This window comes from Mobula birostris, chromosome 17, assembly GCF_030028105.1.
Source record: "Mobula birostris isolate sMobBir1 chromosome 17, sMobBir1.hap1, whole genome shotgun sequence".
In the NCBI taxonomy this organism is placed as follows: Eukaryota; Metazoa; Chordata; class Chondrichthyes; order Myliobatiformes; family Myliobatidae; genus Mobula; species Mobula birostris.
In genome coordinates this window covers 48441546-48459931 of record NC_092386.1, presented here as the reverse complement: position 1 = coordinate 48459931, position 18386 = coordinate 48441546, and the positions used below count along the sequence as shown (strand labels likewise).

Genomic DNA, 18386 nt, shown 5'->3' with positions numbered 1-18386 from the left:
ACTATTAATGCCTCCACAATCTACTCAGCTACACTTTCAGAACTTTGGGGTGTAGTCCATCTGGTCCACATGACTTATATACCTTCACACCTTTCAGCCAGCACATTCTCCTTAGTAATACTGACTACACTCACTTCTGCCCCTGAACTCATGAATTCCAGGTGTACTGCTGGTGTCTTCTACAGTGCAGACTGTTACAAGAATTAGCCCTTGTAATAAAGATCAGTGAGGCACAAAATCTATATTTATCGTCAAGTACCTTTATCATCTAAACTAGCAAGTACATGAATTCATATGCTAAATACCTTGTCTGCACATCTGCTAAGTTTCCCTGACTCTCCTGAGCAGTCAAAGAATAGTAAAAGTATTACCCGAGCAAAGGAGTCTACACTGGCCAGGCATCCTCATGATCCCAATTCACTCTCCACATGTTCCACACAGGGTCACTCAACCTGTATTTGCAATGGTTATTCTCCTAAGTTACTGCTGCCAGCATACATGAAGCATCCACTTTTAAATCTATTCCTTATCAATTCAAATATTGCATTTCAATGTCATTGGCTACAGGTCATGAGTCTGACCTTTAACACCTTGTTATTGACTCTGCTCCAAGCCAACATTCATTTATTGCCCTCTTCCCAACAAGTGACAGTCGATAATTTATGGATCTTTGTTCTCAATCAGCAGCCAGCTTGATTGTCGCAGAACAGACACTGACTCCAACAGTCAAAAAATTGCATGTTATATCAAACCAAAGAACATTGCACAAATAACTTCTTATCTGGATATTATCTATAGTCCAACAGATTACCTGGAGCATCATTGTCTCTTCTTTAAAACATAGAAAGCCAAGCAACTTCATCTCACAAAATGTAAAAACAGTATCTTCATAAAATGACAGCCTCCATTCCCAAGCATATGACAGGAACAAAGACAATTGATCTGTTTATTTCCACTTTCCTCGATTCATTCAAATTCACTGATTTGTAGACTGTCATTCTTTCTGCCCAGCAAGACTGATGCAAAATATTTATTGAGTTTGTCCCTATTTCTATGCCCCTTATTATTATCTCTCCAGCATAATTTTCCAGCGGTATGATATCCATTTTATTCTTTATAATCTGTAAAACTTCTGGGGTCCTCTTTTATATAATTAGCTAGTTTACCTTCATTGTTCGCCTTTTCTCTCCTTATTGCTTTTTTAGTTGTCTTCTGGTGCTTTTTAAAAGCCTCCCAATTCTGTAGCTTCCTACTAGTTTTTGCTATATTGTATGCCCTCTCCTTTGTTTTTATGCCAACCTTGACTTTCCTTATCTCATCCTCCCTTTAGAATGCTCTTTCTTCTCCAGTACCTTCTGAGTTACTCCTGGAAACTCCAGCAATTGCTGCTCTGTCATCATCCTCAATAGTGTCCCCTTCCAATCAATTTTGGACAGCTCCTTTCTCATGCCTTTTGCTCCATTGTATAAGTTCAAGTTTAATTATCATTCATCCATTCACATGAATAGTCAAAAGAAATAGCATTCTTCTGGGCAAGGTGCAAAACACAGTACCAACAGTCACACGCAGCACATATAGTTCATATAATTTGGTCACAAAAAAACAACCAAAGTTACAAAAGAATTTATTAAAAAATAGTAATATAGCCCAAGTCTCTGAGTGTCATGCCCTGTAGATTGATAGTGTTGTCCTGGAGTCATGTTTCCACAAGAATAAGCACCCAGTATTCCTCATATTACACAAGAGCAGCCATAGATGAATGCATTCCAGCTTGTTTTCCACCGAGCAAAAACTGGAGGGCAAAACCAACAGGACGTGCCAGCCCTCAACCCAGTACAAAATCCAGTGACACACAACCAGCTCCAGTATCTCCTTCCCTGGCGACAACTACAGGCAAGCCTGAGGCATGAGGGACTAGTCTGCACCTAAACTGAGGTCACGCAGCACCTTTGGCTTCACCACTGAACCAGTGAATCAGACTCATAGTATTCTACATTATCAACATTCAACAAGGTCTGGTGATCACAGTAAAATTGTCCAGTACCTACACCATTCATCGGATCACACACCGCCTCTGACGCCGTCTTCCCTGGGTGTCTGAAGCAAGCTGCAACATGGTGCACAACAAGTTCAGCTCCGCCACCAACGAGCAACTCACTAGTGGGACAGACCTGCAGCACTTGATGTTCCTGATAACTAGAAGTGTCTTGTGATCGTGAAAAAGACTTGCACTTTTGGTTGGACCCAGAGAGGCTGTTGTGCCCAAGTGCACCACCATATTACCAGAAAAACCAGAACATCAGGTTTTAGCTTTTTCTCTCCTCTCTCTCTCTCCCCCCCCCCCCCCGCCCCTCTCACACAAACTGCAGGGTGAATTCTATCGCTTTATAATCACTGCCTCGCAGGATTCCTTTACCTTAAGCTTACTAATCAAATCCAATGTAGAAATGCCTTTTCCCTAATGGGCTCAACCATATGCTGCTCTGAAAATCCATCTCGTAGGCAATCTGCAAATTCCTTCTGTTGGGTTCCAGCACCAACCCGATTTTACCAATTTAACTGTATATTGAAATCCCCCAAGATCATTCTCACATTGTCCTTTCTATCTCCTGCTGTAGTTTGTAGCCCACATCCTAGCTACTGTTTAGAGCCCTGGATATACCTCCCTTCAGGTTCTTTTTACCCTTGCAGTTTCTTAACTCTTCCCACAAGGATTCTACATCTTCTGATCCTATATCACTTATATCTAAGAATTTTAATTCATTGTTTTTACCAACAGAGCAACGTTTCTGCTTACCTTCCTGTCATTTAATCCAGTATGTATTCTTGGATGTTAAGCTCCCAGTCATGGTCATCTTTCAGCTATGGCTCAGTGATGCCCACAATGTCATACCTGCCAATTTCTAACTACATTCCAAGATCATTTAATTTCATATTCTGTTTGCATTCAAGTATAACACCTTCAGTCCTGTATTTATTACCCTTTTCAATTTTGTTGCCATGTTACCAAAAATTAAATTCTTATCCCTATCTAAACATGTCAACAATTTTTAATTCTGGAAACTTCTGTAACATCATCATGTACTCGTCTTCACTTTTACTGTAGCCTTACTTTTCCAACCTGTAGATCCTTACTATTTAGTTTAAAGCCCTATCCACAGCCTTGGTTATGCAATTTGCCAGGAATTTAATGCTTATGTTAATCAGATTTTCTCATTTACCAGAAGAAATTGATAAGATATTATTTGATCAAGCAAAACGGCTCCACTATTAAAACATTCATTATTGCTAGGATCTGTGAACTTCGTTTTGTTGAATTACTGGGAAAGAGGATTTCCCAGTGTTTTGTCATTTCTTTGAAAATGACTCTTAAATACTTTATGCAGTCAATTGTTCATGGTTTCATCGAATAATACTGAAAATAATCACACGCCTAATTCTGCAATGCAAATCATCTCACTTGTTTTTCTGCTTGTTAGATTAACATCTAATAAAACATGCCGATATTGCATAGTAAATAGTATTGACCCACACAAGTTCCAAGAGCCTCAAATGTTTTGAAGAAATCAGTAAATGGAATTTTGCATTCTTTACACACAGCATTCACTTAGTCCTTTTACGTTTCTAATAAATTATACAAAATAAATTGGTTCCAAGGCATTGCTCCAGACTATGTTAGAGTTTCCGATCTGGTTCAAGACAGTAATGGAAGAAGTATATCATTGCCCACAACCTAATAATATCAATAATTACATGCATTCTCAATCCTAACCTGAGCCAGTAAGTCCCACTAAAATATGAAACTATAGATTTTGGGTGAGAAGAGAATCAGCTGTGATAGTATTCTTCATCGAATTGACACCAACCACCTGTTGAATTCACTTAGTATTATCACTTTGCTGAAATGTCAAAAATGTCAAAATCTCAGGTGAAGAGAGAGTGAGAGATAATTTTAGATGTATATCTATACCTAATATTCTCCAAGTTAAGCCACCACTAACTCCCATATTACTCTTACCAACACTGAAAGATACCAAAAAATGTGACAATCAAAACCGCAAGAGATTTTGAGTAACACACACTAAATGGTGGAGCAGCTCAGTAGGTCAGGCAGCATCCTTCATTTTGAGGAAGGGTCTCCACTTGAAAAGTCGCCTGTTTATTCCTCTCCATAGATGCTGCCTGACCTGCTGAGTTCCTCCAGCATTTTGTGTGTGTGGCTCAGTTTGACAACAGGAAGGAGATACATTCTGGAGCATTCTTCATTTCTAGAAGTCCTTCATCCCAGTCAAGTCATCTGGTCCCACATTCCTGCCATCATTATCTGATTCTTTTGAATATATCTCAGGACGGGGGTAAATGTAAAGGAAAAAAAAGAGCTGTGGTCAACAGAGCTGAAGAGAAAGATCGTTATTTTAGAAATAATTGGTTTAAAGCACTGATCTATAATATATTCATTAGAGATTTAGTCAATCAGTTTTTTTTATGTTTTTGTAAAATAATGAACATAAAGAAAAATTGAGTAGTGGTAAAGTTGCAGGCATAACTGGTCCTATTTTATTGTAAATTAGATATTCCTAAAGCATTTTAGTTAGAGTGATTGAGATGATCACTCAGATATATGCAAGATTGTCTGGGAATACATTTTTCTCCAAAGCCAGAATTAGTGAAATTGCAGGAGAAAAGCTTTCGATAGGATCAATGATTTTTTTTTTTGCATCTATAATGAAATATATGGGTTTGTAAATTTGTGTGTGTGTGTATTTCTCAACAAAGATAAAGCATTCAAGTATTTTTCTAACTTTTTATGCAGACTGAAGAGTACTTCCCTCAAAACAAAAGAGAAGAGGTATGGACTGTGTTATTGATTTTACAGTATATTGATCAAGAAAATACTGACTGGCAAGCAAAGAATGAGCTCAGCAGGAACTCAGAATGCAAGTTTATGCAGTTATTCAGCATCATCTGTGTAGGATGTGAAAGCCGTATTATTTGACATGTGTTGCTTGTCTTCCCCCGGAACATATTTCATCACAGTTAAATTCTATAACATAGGAAGAGGATGATCATTCCTGGTGTCATTGAGGATGGGAAGTAATGCAATATGAGTCAGATTAGGTCACGAGAAGCACTGTTTAAAAAGCTTTTGTGAAATTCACAACTACTCATTTTCTTTCATCAAAAGAGTGCATTCATCAAGGTCCTGAAAATCTGTACATTAACCTTCTGAAATACCAATATGATGAATGAATCTCTGTAAAGAATCTAGTCATGCCCTAATTGTCTAAACTCCTAAAGTGTGACTAAAGACTGAAGCACTGAATTACCGGCATTTTGAATGATAAATATTTTGCATGAATGGTGGTAACTTAGCTCATGGTATAGTAATGCTATCTCAGAAATAATTAACTCTAAGTTACAACAAAATAATTGTGGAATATTTGTTTACTCCATACTTTTTAGTTGAAATACTTGCAAAATTGAGAAGTTAAAAATCCAACTCTTTAGATATTCTTTTCATTTTACATATTTCATCCTTTTTTTCTGCTGAATTCTGCAACTACAAATTACAGTATGCAGAGGACGCTGGGTTAAAGTATCACCTGGCAAAATTGCACATGATGAACTGATGCATTTCTCACAAAATATTTAAAATATATCTGAAAGTAAAATAAAATTTAAGAGGCTGGAAGTCTAAAATAAAAACAGAAAATGTTGGATGCACTCAGGAAGTCAGACAGAATCAAAAATTGATGTTTCAGGTCAAGTCCCCTAGTCAGAACTAGTGAAATAAGAAAACAAGTTTAAATTGCTCAGGAAATGCAGATAGGATGGATCGGACAAAGGAAATACCTCTGACAGAATGAGGCCACCGTTGTAGTGATAAAGTGCTCTTAACAAAGCCCTCAGGTTGATAGGTTAAGGAGGGTAGATACAGAAAGAGGAAACAACCAGACATATAAAAGCTGTGATATGCAGTTCAGAGATGTTGGAGAGAGCTGAAATCAAAAAGAAAATGTTTGATTGCCCAGTAGTTTAAGGAATGTGGAGAAAACATCTGTTTGTCTTGCGAGACCATGGATCTGCGCTTGGAAAGTCTTCACTCTCCAGGGCACAGGCCTGGGCAAGGTTGTATGGAAGACCAGCAGTTGCCCATGCTGCAATGCAAGTCTCCCCTTCTCCACAACACTAATGTTGTCCAAGGGAAGGGCATTAGGACCCATACAGCTTGGCACCAGTGTCGTTGCAGAGCAATGTTGCCTCGGCTGGGCCTCAAACTCACGACCTTCAGGTTGCCAGTCCAATGCCTTAACCACTTGGCCACGTGCCCACACCGGAGAAAACAAACTGAATTAATAATACAGTTCCTTTATAGTGGAACTGATCAGTTCTGGTACAAAGGATGTTTCCTGAAACTATAAAAGAAATCTGTCCAATGGCTGAAAGATACCATTAGTTGGCTCTCAAAAACGAAATTCTTGTTAGTCAAATAGTTTGGTCTGAGTAAATTCCATTGAAACATTCACAGAGAAATAGTTTTGTAAATACATATCATTTATGGCATTTCTCAAATACTGTGTGCTTCTCATCAAAGTTCAAAGTAAATTTAGTATCAAAGTATGTATATGTAAAATTCAAAAAAAGTGAGTCCATAGGGTTGGTTCGAAGTTGGTTCAGAAACCTGATGGTTGAAGGGTAATAACTGTTCTTGAACTTCGTGATGTAGGACCCTAGGCTGCTGCATCTCCTTTCCAGATGGTAGTAGTGAGAAGAGAGCATGGCCTGGATGATAGGGGTCCTTAATGGTAGATGTTGATTTCTTGTCGCAGTGCTCCTTATAATTTGCTCAGTGATGACAAATGCTTTGCCTATGGTAGTCTCATGGAAGAGATTACCAGATTATCAAATATCATTAGATATTTAATATCAGTGATAGATGGAATTTTTGAGGTGATGTAGGCTCAGAGGAGTCAGATTATTTGAAGCAATCTCACCAGTGGCTTGCCTGAAGTATTCTCTTCTTCTTGGTCCTGTAATAATATTAAGAAAAATACTTGGTTTGGACTTCACAGACCATTAGTTGGTCCTTTACACCAATACACAGAGAACACACTATTTTTTGGGTACATCAAAATTATATCATAGAAGCATATCTTACGTAGGAATGATTTATAAAATGAAATTAGATAGGAATACTGTTTTTTAAAAATGATGAATCTCCCACTATTAAGGTAGTTTTTACTCATGTACTCTTAAATCTAAAGTACAGATTGAAAGATGTTGGGTATAGATGCAGGTCAAATTCTAGGAAACATCATTCTTTATCATCCATGTTATTGAGATGTTTCCATGTCTAAATGGGTGCATTTGAGGAATGTTATCCCCCAACTAAGTTACTCACATACTGACCTTCAGAAAATAATAATGAGCCTTTCAACTGTTAATGTATTAAATTTTTTTTATCAATGATTGAGAGTTTTTATACATTATTTAAAACCTAATTTATCAATTTAAGGATATCCAAAATTTAGATACTTTTCTAAGAGACTAACATGACAAACTTGCTATTGTCATGCATTTTTAAATATCCAGTTAATTAACTTAATTTCACTTAATTTCCTAACATCCTTCCTTCTGGCTAATTGTCTCTTGAGTAAATGGAAAATTTCTGCAATAAATAGAAAATGATCTTGGCACAGTGGGAGATATGCAAAAATGCTTTTGATAGAATAATAAAGTTATTTCAGGAATTATTAAACATGAATCCAATAAATTTAGCACACCACTCAAGCTAGCAGATTCTGAATAATACATTCTTATTCAAATCTTAACTACCTAAACAAGGTGAAATGCAAAGATCATGAGTGTAATTAGTGTTTGAAAAACAGCAACAAGATAATGATTAAAGTATCTGACTAAACTCTAATGTACAGTATTAGGAATCATAACGAGTAACCAAATGGTTTTTATTTTCTAATTGTGTGTTTCCAGCTATTGTTTACTCATTAAGCATCTGAATTTTCTCATTATTAATTGACATATAAAGTGTAAAAATGTGGTGTCTAATGTTCTATTGTAGTGCACGAAACCTCCAAAGTAATATGAGAAGTAAAAGGTTTCACAATTTAAATATTGCAGGCAACAAGCAAGTGTGATACTGTGGTACAATGACGATAGCTTCCATTCCTGAAGGGGTAAAAGCTGTGTCAGAAATACTCCATTCTTTAGGCCTGGCAAGATCTTCTTCAAGACTGATCATCCACTTTGTAGGGAGCATCTTTTCACTTGCATGAGCTAGGCCTGTACCCCAGTTGGCCTTCAGTTCTTTTGAATGCCAAGCAGATAACCCTTCTTCTCAGGATGTGGAAGTTCCTAGCCTGGGAGTCCCCCTCACACACACCACTCCTCATTGTCATTCTTCCTCTTACATGATGTTTTGTCTAAGGTAGACAAAAATCCTTTTCTAATTTAGATTTGCATACCTTGCTTAACCAACGATGTTTGCACTGACCATGATGTTAATCCAAACTAATCCCAACTGGCTGGGCAAAGTCCATATCCCTCTGTTCTCTTTTTTCATATACCTGTCTAAATGCTCCTTAAACATTGTTATAATATCTGCTTCTTCACTGCCAGTGCATTCCAGGTACCTTCTAAATATCTAAATATCATAAATATCATACTCTGCCTAAATATCATACTTCATAAATTTCCTTTAGTCTTTTCCCTTTCACCTTAAACCTATGGCCTGTAATATTTGATATTTTCATCGTAGAAAAAGGATTCTGACCATCAACCAATGTATGCCTCTCATTTTAAATACTTCTTACTGGATCTCCCCTCAGTCTCCCATGCTGCAATAAAAACAACCCAAGTTTGTCCAACCTTTACCTTTGCAAATTTTAAACTCATTGCCTTGGCTGAAGACAAACATGCCATACGCCTTCTTTACCACACTATCCACCTGAGATGCCATCATCAAAGAACAATGGATTTTTACCCCAAGATCCCTATAAACATCATTGTTCCTAAAGATCCTGTCATTTACTGTATACTTGCTATTTGCATTTGATACCCAAAATACATCATCCAATATTTGTCTGAATTAAATATTAACAGCTATTTCTCCACCAAGTGATCAATATATTCTTTCCTTTTGTCATCAGATCTCTGAACAAGCCATAAACGCTTGAACACCACTTCATTCTTCCACTTTTTTGCACTATTTATCTATTTTGTAATTTCTAGTAACGTTATGTCTTTGCAGTTTACTGCTACTGCAAAGCAACGAGTTTGACACCATATAAGACAGTGATAATAAACCTCATTTTGATTCTGATCCCTACTGTATCATGTGACATCTTCAATATCCCAAATTCTACCAATTGTTGTGTCATCTGAAAACATGCTAATAAGACCACCTGCATCTTCGTCCATTTATATATACACACTAAGACCCTGGATAGCGCTGATTTGTTACAATGTGGTTATTCAATTCTGTGTGAAATTTTAAAATTTCAAAAATAATCTAAACAACACTGCAAACTTCGAGCAGCCGCCATTAGAGTAAACATTCGGTCAGCCAGTGAGAGCGCTTTACAAATGCTCTGAGCCCCTCAGCCAATCACATATTAGTTCACGCTCTGCTCCCTTGCCAATTTATTCCATTTTTTCCCCACCCATAATGTCTGGAAAAACCGACTGCAACTACCAGTGAGGGTAGTACATCTAAGATGTCTAGGAAAAGCATGTTGGATTTGAAACTGCAAGTGATACTGCGTTTAGAAGCTGGTGAGTATCAGGCTGAGTTGGCACGTCTTCGAACTGTCCATTGTCTATAGCTACCCACACCATATCATTCTACAAACTTGTGTAATTCTTTAATTTCATTGAATAATCACCCTAATGCCACCCATTGTTAAACTAATGGAATATGCTGTATAATGTATTCAGTCATTAATGAATACCATAAAACTGTTTATTATTGTTAGTTTGATAAATTCATTAAAGATGCATGGGAGAAGTTGCACAAAGCTGGATTTCCACAGGTCAGGCTATTCGTAACCAGGATGCTCCTGTATATCTTAACGAGGACTCAAAATTCAAAGGAGAATGCATGTCTGAACAAGCATGCATGAAGTATATCCAAGTGATCACAAAACCTTTCCAGGAATATGGCTTATAATGACAGACAAAAGAACACATCTGTTGCAAGATACAGACCTAATGCTTCAGATTCCAGCATTACACTAGTGACTACATGAACAGAAAACTGTACGGAGAAAACACATCTACATCTTGGGAAAACTAAATGTGCATTGATTTGGTAATCTGTTATAGTACCATTCACCAAAAAAAAAAGCTCAATTAAAGTAACAAGTTACCTTTGAAATTAACCAATACTTTATTATAAAGCAAGCAGAACTTCTTTATATTTGCTGGAAGTTTGCCATTCCAAGTTTTCCTGGTTTTTTGTGAAGTTGTTTACACAAAGGTAACCTGTGCTTCTGTGGTGCATTTAGCCTCTTATTAAGAATTACCACGGAGAGAGGATTATTGAAAGCCTCAACCTACCAAGTATGGATTTGGACATTTGGATGATTGGGTCATACCTCAGTTTGCCTATTTTTATACAAAGGAACTTCATTGATTCAATACTTTATAGTGCTTTCAGAATGCTGCATTGCTTCTGCAGACTATCTGTTAAATATTGAGACCATAGTTACTCCTCAAAAAACTCAACTGTAATTGATTAGAGTCACATACAGCTAAAAGAATATATTTAAACATTACCATTAGACCACAAGATATAAGAGCAGAATTAGGCCATTCAGCACATTGAGTCTGTTCCACCATTTCATCATGGGTAATCCAATTTCCTCTCAGCCCCAGTCACCTGCCTTCTCTCCGAATCCCTTCGTGCCCTGACCAATCAAGAATCTGTCAACCTCTGCCTTAAAAATACATAAAGTCTTGGCCTCCATAGCTGCCTGTGGCAAAGAATTCCATTAGAGAAGTAGAGGGTGGAGGGAGAATTTTGCATGTGTGAAGAAACCCCATCTTATTTCTGTTTAAAACTAGTCTGGTTGGAAAATTATGTACAGAATGCACTCAAAGGTTCAATTTATTTTGTGTGAGCGACTCCCTGATGTTGGAATGGAGTAAAGTTATTCCCTTAATAGACAAACAAAAATGTGTCTTACCAAAGCAGACAGAAAAACAAAGCAAAGTGACCTTTCTTCTACACATAAAGCATTTTTGCATTTGGTTCCTTTATGACTTTTTTTTAAATATTGTTCCAGACACTGTTCTCAGTTCTGAAGAGAAATACTGTGCTATGCAGAAAAACAGATATTGAAGATATACTTGTTCCTATTTTGAAGCACTACTTTTACATTTGCTACCTTAGACTGAACTGAATGTAGTCCTTTGAATTTTTATCCAAGACATCGACTCTTTATCCCTTTCCACAGATGTTGCCTGACCAGCTGAGTTCCTCCAACATTTTGTGTTTGAAAACCTATACCTACTTTTACTATACCAGAGGATTAATAGAGAGAGTCACTTGCTCACTAGTACTGTTTATATAGTGACAGAACTGTATCTACCACTACTGTACCCTCATATTACATAGTGACAAATTGTTATCCTCTAATGCAGGGTTCCCCAGTTAGTTTTCCACAAGGGCCAAATTATGTCAAGCATGCCAAGCCAAGGGCCAAAACTTCCAGGGATTTTTTTCCATTGCACCAGTAAGTTGTTTTATGGGCAGATGTTGTTGTTGCTGCTATTACCATTTGTAGTAGTAGTAGTAGTAGTAGTAATTTAGGAATTTAGGCCTGGGATTCTCAAAGCCTGTGTTGTGGGTCACACAAGAAAAAAAAATGCTCTCTTGAAACAAAATAAGTCCAAAACCAACCATTTAATTATGACTACAGTTATCACAACTGTCAGCTGTCACATTGAGAACTCATCTGGGACTTAAAATACACACACACACACAAACACACGCGTGTGCGTGAACAGAGTAAACATGGTAGTCTTCACCACTTCTCTTCCACACAAAGAACATTTCTCTTCCACACAGAGTTTTAATAGTACTGCCTTTTCCACTGTTTCTGTTCTCTCATTTAATCTATTTGTTCTTTTTAATTAAGCTGTGTAGCATTTGAAGTATGAAGTGTAGCTATGAATGAAATTATCAGTATTATTGTTGTTGTAATATTATTATACCACAATAAGATTGACAAATGGACAAAAATAAATTGATTCACTCATGAATCAGTGAGAGAAGTGACAGCGACGTGATGAGGCAATCCTTCTGCTGTCAGGCCTGTATTCTGTTGTGGCAATCCTGAGGCACTGGCCAAGATGTGCACTGGAGAGTCTGTTTCTGTCCTGGTTCTTGATAGAGTTCGTTGAAGAAAACGATGACTCACATATGTACGTGGAGGGGAACAGTGTGAGTAGGAGCATTGCAATAGCTCTCGTGTTTTTGAATTGAGCTTGGGGAAGCACGTTGATCCAAAAGTCACTCACCCCAACGTCCTTGTGTTGTGCTTTGAGCAAATCAGATGTCCCCATTTCCAAGACCTCCATCTGAAGAGTTGCCTCATCTATGGAAGGCAACAGCCTCTTGGCCTCTGCAGTCCACTGGGTGTCAGCCGAAACAGAGAATGGCTGTCTCAGGAAGAGGAGGATGTTACCTGAGAGTTTAGGGGAGCTTTCAAATTGTTCCCTGAAGTTTTCCGCCAGGCTCATCACGAAATCTTTCATCACTGGATCCTCCAGCATTTCGTTCTTCTCGCAATGCTCCCGCAGACGTGGAAAGTGCAACTTTCTCCCGTGAATGTCTCTCTCCAAAAGGTTCGGCTTTGACCGGAAAGCTTCAATCGCCTCCTACATGTCCGCAACAGTGTGGTTGTTGCCTTGTAATTGTGGATTAAGTTGATTTAGATGAGACATGATGTAACACAAAAAAAAGAACATGTGCCATCACCTTGTTGTCACTTAAAAACCTCTTAAATCCTTGGGCTTTTTGGCTCTGCAGGCTGAATAAAAAAGACACAAGCTCATCGTGCAGGTGGCACACCCTCTCCAACACACGCCCTTTGCTCAGCCAGCGAACATCATTATGCAGCAAAAGATCTTTGTGTTCTGCTGACATTTCCTCCAGCAATGCTCTGAAAAGGCGATGTTGCAGACTAGAACTCTCACAAGCGAAATTTACCAGTCTCGTCACAGTATCCATTGCCTCTTTCATTTCTCCACACAGTTTAGCACACAACACTGATTTGTGAATAATGCAATGAAATGCCAAGAGTGCTGGGTTAACGGCGGCAAACCTGCTTACCAAGCCCTTGTGTTGTCCCACCATCGACGAAGCCCCATCAGTGACAATGGACACAATTTTACTCACATCCAAGCCATTCTTCTCAAAGAACTATGTCAATTCGTTAAAAATTATTTCCCTGGTTGTGCACCCAGGCAGAGGAAGCAAACAAAGTAGCTCTTCCCAAAAGGTCTTTCCATCAAAAAATCTTGCAAACACAAATAGCTCTTCCATATCGGTTCGGTCACAGGACGAGTCTATGGCTTGTGATATGGCTTCTGCTTTCTCCAAATCAGTGAATAGATTGGAAAAACACTCCTCCGCTAAAACTTCTACTCTTCTTGGTGCCATGTTAGCCGGCAATGGCATCATCTTTAATAGCTCCACAACTGTTTTCTTGGTTTTCTCATCATGACTTAAAACTTGGACGAACATATCAATTGTACATGTTTTAATCAACTCGGCATCACGCGCTCTACGTCAAGTGTACGGTGTGGGATGAGGTTAAAATCAATTAGAGCAGCGCGCGCTTTATTTACATGTTATGACAGGTGCATTCACGTAAGTGCCAATGGGTCGGCGAGGTCCAGACATTTGGTTCTCGCGGTCCGGACCTGGCCCGCAGTCCGCCTATTGGGGTTGTCTGTTCTAATGTATACCCTAGAGTTTTACAATAGCAGCCTCAGACGTGTACACACATATTATACAGTGTCTAGTGCAGCACCAGTCCTGCACTTCTGTGGCACACAGTAAGACTTGAACTCTTACCTTACCCCAGTAACAGAACTATATTCTGCATCTCGGTAAGGATTACCCCTGTACTGGGTGTTTTTGTTATGACAGTGTAGAGAGGGCTTTACTCTGTGCCTGACCTGTACTGTTTGATGAGAGTGCAAAGTCACCATTTTCCACAGTTAATCAAAAACTCTGCTGACTAATTGTTGGAGATGCAACAGAGCTGAAATTAGAGGAGAGAATAGTCTGCAATATCAAAGGGATTTAAGAGGAGAAGCAGCAGCTTCAAATTACACTGAATGTCGGGTGGTGGTAATGCCTAGTGCAATTCCAGTGCTTTAGTTGCAGGCCAGAGCCAACAGGGAGGTTGATTTGGGTGGGGTGGGTGCAAGGGAACTGGCAGTTGGCAAAGGGAGCAACAAAGTCATTTAGTTTAAAGGTTTTGGTACATGGAGGGGGAGTTTGAAGGCAAGAGGTTAATAAAGAGGTGGTGCGTAATGGGACTTGCTAAGACTAGAGCTCCTGCTTGAAGTAGGTGGCCAGAAGTGGAAACAATGGATATGTAATATGTCTTTTCTGCATGACTTAAAAGGAAATCTCAGTGACTAATTGAATTTCCAGTGAGATACAATTAAACATAATAATATTCCACTCTAAAATAAAGTGTTTCAGATAGATCCTAAGTCAAAGTGCTGCATGTCCAAATTTCTAGGAGGCTGCATTTATCTAGATCCTTTCCTATCCATTGAGATTACATATACAGTGGCATGCAAAAGTTTGGGCACCCCAGTCAAAATTTCTGTTACTGTGAATAGCCTATTGAGTAAATGATGAACCAATTTCCAAAAGGCATACAGTTAAAGATGATACATTTCTTTAATATTTTAAGCAAGAAGACTTCTTTTATTTCCATCTTTTACAGTTTCAAAATAACAACAAAGCAAAAGGGCCCGAAGCAAAAGTTTGAGCACCCTGCATGACAGTACTTAGTAACACCCCCTTTGGCAAGTATCACAACTTGTACACGCTTTTTGTAGCCAACTAAAGCCTGGTTTATACTTCTGCGTCAACGTGTCGCCGTCAGTACTGCATCGCCGCAAACCCTACACAAAGCCGACGTGGAACTCTACACGACAGCCTGCGTTGCTGCAACGCGCACCTCTCCCAAAATGTAACCGCGCGTCGCAGCAATGCAGAACGCAACAGCTGTGATTGGTCCGCTTGGTAGCATCGCATTTCATCCTACGCTGCAATAGCTTCCCATTGGGCGACTGAAGGGCAGGGAAGGAACCCTGGCTGCAATGCTTTCCATAAAGCTTTACAGACCTCCAAAATTATGGAGGACACGTTTCGCTTTTACGAAAAAAGACACTTGCGTCTTGTTTACCCTGAGAAAGACTACCATGACCATGAAGGTTTGCATGGGCAGGTGAGTGCGCATGCGTGACGTGAGTGAATTGCAGAGCAATGCAGACAAACCAACGCACAAGTATAAATGCTCACAATGCACGTAGTCCACTTGCGTAGGTTACAGCATCGAGTTAATTGAGAAGTATAAACCAGGCTTAAGAGTCTTTCAATTCTTGTTTGGGGCATTTTTGCCCATTCTTCCTTGCAAAAGGCTTCTAGTTCTGTGAGATTCTTCGGCCGTCTTGCATGCACTGCTCTTTTGAGGTCTATGCACAGATTCTCGGTGATGTTTAGATCAGGGGACTGTGAGGGCCATGGCAAAACCGTCAGCTTGCGCCTCTTGAGGTAGTCCATTGTGGATTTTGAGGATCTGTGGGGGAGGGGGTAATACTTGATGTTTCCAATCATAACCTATGTCAGCACTGAAAACAAAAATTGAACCATTTCCTATAAAAGGACATAATTAGCATGAATATTATAAACCTTTGTTTAACTACTTAATACAGCTGACCCAGATTCCAGAATTATTTGGAAGTGTACCAATACTCAAATGTCAGTTTCTTAGCAGTTTTTGCTCTTGTTAGAGCTGTAAAAATTAGCACAAGACCCAGAACAACTGCTGACAAGTGCAGCAGCAGATGAACATCTGCTTGTTGTGGATACTTCATTAGCGAAAATATTATAGTAATCTTACCTGTAGAACAAGTACTTGTAAGAAGAAAAACTTCACTTCAGGTACCTACACTGCTGCAATCAAGTGTCTGTCTCATAAAACATCAAAGGAAATGGAGCTTTGTACAATGACGTCTACTATAATTTAACAACCTAAAGAAATTACATGAGAATACAGTCATTTTATTTGATCATCACACAGACATTAAACTACAACTTAGGTCAACCACAGGAAAGTAAAGTGTTCACCTTTAATTATCATTACTTATGATGATTTATCTCTTAGATGTGTTTACAGGTTGTAACATACTGCATTTTTATTAATTGTCACTTCAAACTACAACTTAGGTCGACCATTGGAAAATAAAGTGTTTGCCTTTAATTATTATAACTTCTGATGATTTGTCTCTTAGATGTACTTACAGGTAGTAACATATTGCATTTTAAAATTAATTGTCGCTTCAAACATGTCCATTAACTTTTCAGGGCAGATAGGCTCTAATGTAGATTGATATCTAAGTGTTTTAGAACAGAAAGCGTACACATCAAACGAAGTGGAGCTGGTTGCCTTTGGCCCTAGTTGCCACATTTTGAATGAGTGGACTTACTTGAAACAGTGCAAACTTTTGAGTGTTTAATATTTTATGGAAGCTGCCAGTAGCATCAATCTTCCAACCAGAAAGCACAGCCAGTTTGGGAGTCCTGTGATTGGCATAACAGCTCTGTATGGGCTCATGAAATGAAAACCATGTGTTTTCTAATGTGCTTAATACTCTCTAACCATCCTCAGTCTTGTTACTTTGTGAGTTGTGATGTACATTCTCAAAATTTTAAATAGGGCAGCAAGTGCAATCATGGCATCATAGTAAAAGTATGACTCAGGAGGCCATTCAGCCCATCATGCACAACTTAATTTTATATTCATTAATTGAATTTCCACTCAGCTTCCTCTGACCAAAAAGTAAACCCTACTGAATGAGGGGGATTGTTTTCCTAAGAATTAAAATTTCCAAGTCTTAGCAACATTCTTATAAATATCCCCTGCACTTTCTTTAGTGCAATCATATTCCCTACAAGGGGATGACCAGAGCCATATGCATTGCTCATGCTGAGGCCCAGTAAATGTTTAATACAGCACTTCTGTATCTTCCCTTCTCTTATATTCTGTTCATTGGATAATATGGGATAGCATGTCATTTTAATCTTAATTAGCCTGTGCTGTTGGCATGAAAGACCTGTGAACATATGCTAAAGTCTATTAGTTTCTCCACACCACTCTTTATTTAAGTATAATGCCATTTATCATGTATTCTCCTACCTTGTTGCAGCCCCCCAAAGGCATTATCTCACACTTCCATGGATTAAATTCCATTTTCCACTTTTCTGCCCAGCTAATTTCTACCCAACTGCAAAAGATCTATATTTTTTTGCCGTCCAAAGACTACCTCTTTATGGTCAATCAGATGGCTAGTTCCTGCATCACCCTTAAACATCTTTATCATGCCACCTATAAGTAGTTAAATCACTTACATAAATTGCAGAAGTCTTTAAATTCTGACCCCAGTGAACTCTCACTGGCAGTGGTTTATCACTGAAACTCCTGTCAACTGTAAGTGTTTGCCTCCTGCCACTGAATCCCTTTGGGATCCAGTTGCCACTCTCCTTTTCGTCCTTATAGGCTCTACTTACAAACATGCAAGCTTACTAATTGGGAGCAGGAGTAGGTAGTTAGGTTTCGCAAACCTAGTTTGCCGTTCAGTAACATCATGGATCTGCAATCCTGTCAACCTTGATAACTTTTCAGCCTCTTACGATTCTGCCTACCTCTCTCTTAAAAATATTCAAATACTATATTCTGCTTCCACACTCTTCTGAGGTGACATTCAAAGTTTCAACACACTTAGAAAAAAAAATCTATTACTGACTGATGGGAATGACCTCTTACTCGTGAACAGTGAGATCTAGTTCTTGATTTTCCCACTAAAGGAAATATCTCTTTACTTAGAGATGCAGCTCACCTTAGGCCCCTCCGGCCCATTGAGCCACACTGCGCAGCAACCCCCAATTTAACCCTTGTCCCCAGTCACAGGACAATTTACAATGACCAATTACCCTACGAACCAGTATGTTTTTGAACTGTGGGAGGAAACCAGACGACCTAGAGAAAACCCACACATTCCACAGGGATGCGAAGCAGTCTTTTCTCTCCCATAGTACCCTGGGGTATATCCCATCT

At 38.7% G+C, this 18386-nt stretch overlaps 1 protein-coding gene across 10 annotated transcripts in view; it reads left to right on the top strand.

Annotated features, from left to right (window-relative positions):
• Positions 1-18386, top strand: part of LOC140211665 (guanine nucleotide-binding protein G(I)/G(S)/G(O) subunit gamma-7-like) — a 267308-nt gene that overhangs the window by 179889 nt on the left and 69033 nt on the right. For 6 of the 10 annotated variants that reach the window (XM_072281681.1, XM_072281685.1, XM_072281680.1 and 3 more), the window contains one exon: positions 4814-4849. The exons of the other annotated variants lie outside the window; for them this stretch is intronic. The gene's annotated coding sequence lies outside the window, so the exon portion shown is untranslated. The remainder of the gene's footprint in view (positions 1-4813; positions 4850-18386) is intronic. 10 annotated transcript variants of the gene reach the window in all.